Source organism: Rhagoletis pomonella, unplaced genomic scaffold, assembly GCF_013731165.1.
Source record: "Rhagoletis pomonella isolate Grant_MI unplaced genomic scaffold, Rhpom_1.0 Rhpom_scaffold_00004, whole genome shotgun sequence".
In the NCBI taxonomy this organism is placed as follows: Eukaryota; Metazoa; Arthropoda; class Insecta; order Diptera; family Tephritidae; genus Rhagoletis; species Rhagoletis pomonella.
The window spans coordinates 78,801,458-78,807,027 of NW_023458558.1; positions in this window are offsets into that span (position 1 = coordinate 78,801,458).

Genomic DNA, 5,570 nt, shown 5'->3' on the forward strand with positions numbered 1-5,570 from the left:
TTAGTGCGAATATATCAGGTTTGATAGCTGTTGGCATACCAATAATGCCTCATACTCAGATTTACTAGATCAATTCGTGTTCTCCGAGAAAAAAAATTTTCACGATCCAAAAATCTGAAAAATCTTTTTTCTCAAAATTTTGAACATTTATCGTTTTTGGCCTATATTTTATGGCAAATACCATACAAAGCAAATATAGGCCAAAAAACGAAGATTTTTCAAATTTTTTAGAAAAGAATTTGGCCGCTATACTCAGATTTTTGAATCGTGAAATTTTTTTTCTCGAGAACACGAATTGATCTAGTAAAACTGAGTATGAGGCATTATTGGTATGGTCAACAGCTATCAAACCTGATATATGCGCACAAGAAGCCCATTTGAAAGAGGGGGACAAAATATCACACGTAAATTAATTCCTCTATTTGGCCTGTACAATATAAGAGAAACATTTCAAATTCACAAGGGATAATTTTCTTAGTGATGCGGCTTATATAAGGAGTTATATATGCCATACTGTTCTAGCTGGGTATTCATCAGCTCAAAAATTTTAAGCATATTATCATATTCCTGTGAATAAAAATACGCCTTATTTTATTATTTTAATTATCTACAGCTTTATGAGACTACCAAGCCATATATATACCTATTCAGATAATCGGAACGCTGTTGAGAAGGCATAAAATTTAGTACTTTTTCAACTAAAGGGCTTTTTTTCTTTCCGTTTTTCTTGTACTTCCAAAATACAATATTGACCTAAGGTAGTTCGATTTCCAGCTGTCACAACGTACAACACCTTTCATTATTGCATCATGTACTAAACCGACTGGTTCCAAGATTTTTGTGCTGCGAATACTGCAACGATATCATCAAAGTCGAGCTCCGAAATGAATAAGTAGCTTTTCCCCCATATATATACGGAGTTGGTTTTTGCTCAATTTCATCTTGGAGATGGAAATTTTAGTTGTGCAATTTGTTACCTTTATAGACAGGTATAAACGTAGTATAATTTCTGAATTGATGAGGCGCACAGTGGTCGGAGAAGCCATGTTTTATGCGAAAAGTCCGAAGGGCTGTTGGGATTATAATAAAACTACAGGATCGTAGTATTTTTATAATGCTAAATCAGAGTACGCCATACAATTTTTAGTTTGACATTTGACAGCTGTCAAATCTACTGCCAATTTCTTTAGGTTTTTAGGCACGCTACTCACAAGTTTGACGTCAAATTGGAACTTTGAGAGTTGACAGCTGTCAAATGGACTGTTGATATTTCTAAAAATAAGACAACCTTTTCAAAAATGTCACTGATTAGGTTTTTAGATATGCTGATCACGAATTTTATGTCAAATTAAAATTTTGAGAGTTGATAGCTGTCAAATGGAATGTTAATTTTCCTAAAATAAGAAAATATTATTTTAAATGCTACTGATAAGGGTTTTAGACGCTGGAGTTACGAATTTCACCTCAAATTAACTGTAGAACGGGCTGCCAATTTCCCTAGAGATATCGAAAATTTTTCAATTCAAATTCAACATACTAGGTTGTAAGGCTCACTGACCTCGAGTTCTATGTCACATTCACAATATTTCAGTTAACATCTGTTATTTTCAGTTGAGTAAAAATATATTTGTTTAGCAAAATTAATGATTTATTGTATTCATGCGAATACATTTCGATGGCTGAGTGGAAGATGGACCTATCTCGAAAACGCCTTATCTCGGAAAATTTGTCAACAACGCCCTATTTCAAAATTTGGTAGAAGAACGCCCTATTGTAGAATTGATTTATCGCCGTTTTCGTGTTACTGTAAATTACCGTTATATGGTAGGTGCCGCACGGCGTGCTTTTTGAGCATTCCATACGAATTAATCGAAGCGCTGTCGACAAAAACAACATTTTGATATGAAACAAAATGGTTTTGAAAGCTAATATTATTTCTTTTCACGGAAAAATACTACCACTGACCCACAATTACTCCCTGACCTTGAAAAAATTGCTCAAATATAGTATTCTTCAAAAAACATGCAAAATCCCCCGAATTTGTTCCAAGCAAAATTTTGTTGTATGTTTTATTACACTAATTATATAGATTTTGAGACGAAAAACACGATTCCACTGTTTAGGAAACGAAAAAAAATTTTAACACTCGATCAACTCGGTGCTCCACGAGTTTAATAAAAAGCGATTGGCCTCATGATTTTGTTATAACTTTGTAACTAATAATTAGGGTGGCCAGATGCGCTTAATTAATCAGTACATGTGCAGATTTTGATTGAATGGGCTACAATTTTTTTTTTTTAATTTTCTCAATTTTTATAAATTTTCTAGAAAGTTTGAGACTTCAGCTCACATGTATTTTGTTATAGAATTAACTATATTTTTATAAAAAATTTTAATCAAGTAAGGAAAGAAAAAATTTTCAAAACCTGTCAATCATTTTATTACTATTTTCCTGAGCACAACTGTACATACATACGTAATACCTTTGACTTGTTTTAAAGTAATGAATTTTTATATTGATAATACTATATGTATTTAAAAGTCTATTAGTTATTTTTTGTTAAATTAATGCGCTGTTATTTGGTTGTTATATTGTTAATAATAAAAAATACGCTTAAAAATTAGCTGATTTTTATGGTTTTGTACTGATTTTTGATCCCAACTAATTATGTCACTATAATATCTGGCCACCCTACTAATAATACATAGATTCGCGCTTACACATATGAGTAGTCCACTTGCAAACTGCGCTATGTAAATTTTTTTCGATGTTTAGTTTTTGGTGAGTAAATAACCAGTATTTAAAACGGTTTCATGTCCACTAACAACACAGTGCAAAATCTTTCTGTATTCTGAAAAATAGCATCAAATGTTAATACTCTTGCAATAGTGGCTATCATACTTATTTATAAACTTTCAAAAGTCTCCATCTTCTGATGAACTTAGAAAACTGCTTTAGGTCGTATAGACTGTTAATGTTATGTTATAATGTTATTAGGCTCTTATTTATCCAAATTTTCAGGTAATAAGAGAAATATTTAATATAAAAGTTACTTGTTGTCGTAGTCGTTTTTATACCCGAGCGCACTTGTGCACAAGCGTATTATAACTTTGTTCACATAACGGTTGTTTGTAAGAGGCAAAACGAATGGAGATAGATATAGACATACATATGTATACAAAAATGATCAAAATTAAAATGAAATCGATTAAGCGGTGACTGTCTGTTCGTCCGTCCGTCCGTCTGTCCGTCCGTCTGTGCACACGATAACTCGAGTAAAAATTGAGATATCTTAACGAAACTTGGTACGTGCACTTCTTTTGGGCGTAGGACGGATGGTATTGGGCAAAATGGGCAAAATCGGTCAATAACCACGCCGACCTCCCATATAACGGTAATTTTCAGAAATACGAAAACTGCGATATATTCAAATTTGATACTTGCAACAATTCTTTACCAAGAAATACGTTAATAATACAATTTTGGAAAATGGGCGTGGCACGGCCCACTTATGATCACATATAAGTATCTCGGTAACCGTTCTACCAATTTGTACCAAACTCGGAAACGCTTGAAACTTCAATATTTCAAAATTTAAGGACGCTAGTTTACTCAAAATTTATACACCCCAGCTTACCATGTAGCAGTAGCTTTCGGAAAGGAGAAAAACATATATTTAATACTTGCGCCGGGTATTTAATGTTCGGCTCCGCCCGAACTTAGACTTGCTTACTTGGTTTAATTTATGGCTTACTATTATAAAATTAAATAACGCTGTTTGCAAGTGGACTACTCATATGTTAGTGTTGGGAAATCTGAATGCGACGCAATTGGAGGAAATTTTAAGCGACTAGCAGGTAAAGCAAGTCTTCAACTCCCGACAGCTCAACACACCCGAGGCCCTCTACCAATAGGATAAGAATAATTTAGGGAAAAAGAAAGCGCTGTATGCGTTTAAGAGTAGGGCGGCCAGAGGTCCCGGTTTTCCCGGACATGTCCCGGTGTTACACTATTTGTCCCGGTCCGACCTTAAAATGTCCCGGGTTTCGTTTAAGTGTCCAGATTTTAATTGAAGAAATTTGAATAAAAGTTCAAAAATCACTACCAATGCTATTTGTGAAATAGTTACATCTCGAGCTAGTTGAACTTTGCACAAGCATACCTTTAAGTGCAAAGTGCCCTTCTTGATGCTAATTATGTAGCCCTTTTTGCTCGTTTTTTGTTTGTGCATGGTTTACTTCCAATGTAATTTTTCGCGACAAAGTTTATAGAATGTAAAAATGTGTGTTTATAGTGTTTTAACTACCCCAAGGAAATGCCAAAGAAAAGGTATACATTTCTTCCCGCTTTCACAGAAGAGTTGTCATTTGTTTATATTTTTTGAAGTTATAGTACCTTAAAAGAGAGCCTCACTGAGTTGTCCATCACACCTTGTTTAATACATCTTGGCCATACCTAGTCATATATCGGATATAGATAAATTGTTTCTCTTATTTCACCTTAATGGACTAAGGAAAGAAATTTGCTAAATATAAAAAAGTTCATACGTTCAAAATTACGTACAATTATATTAAGGAAGTCAGAAGTTTTGAAACAAATTCACTGCAACGAAAAATATGACTAATTTTTTAATGTTATCTTGTACTTACATTTTTTTTCATGAAACCTAGTGTACTTATAAGTACAGTGCCGTACAAAATTATTAGCTCAGGGAATTTTTTATCTGATCTTTTAAGCAATGTTGAAAATTTAGCTTTTTAGCTAATTAATAAAGCAATTTTGTTTTTGCTGACAGTGTATTCCATACAAAAAGGATTGTAGAATATAGTTTGTATAGAAGAAGCTGTCAGCAAAAAAATTGTTAAAAATTGGTGTTGTGTTAGGTTTACCAAATTGTCCCGGTTTGGCAACGGAGATATCTGGCAGCCCTATCCAAGGGTGACTACAATGAAATTAACCCTCTAGTAGGCCAATTTTTTTATGAGTTGAAAAATTCAGGAATGGGTGATTTTAGCACGAGAAATCCAAAAATTATGTCCATTTCGATCTGTGACAGTAACTTTTTCCTACAGGGGAGAAAAACCCAGACCGTCTGGAGACGGGCTCGCCGATATACTTTGACGTATTTTCAGCTTTCTCTTACACAATGTTGACCTACGAACCGGCAATCCCGTCTGCAGACGGTCAAAAATGCAAACTGGGTTTTTATATGTCGGCAAGCCGGTCTGTAGACGGTCTGTGTTCGAAAGCAATTTTCTCCATTTTGAATGGTGACATAATTATAAAACTTATATCCAAATACGGTGCTTTGAACTACGAAATCTACCGAATTGTTTAATTTCAAAAAATTTTTCAAAAGAAAAAATTTCTTTAATTACGAAATTACTAAATAGCAAGAAATAATTAATTTTAACCGTGTCTTTCACAATCTGTAATTCAACTGCCGATAAAAATAAAACGGATTGACATAACGGATTAAAATTTACTTCGCCGTAAGGGTACGATATTTGTCTAAAGATCGTGCCTTACGAATATAGAAAAAAATTATTATAGGTGCACTAAAAAGGTG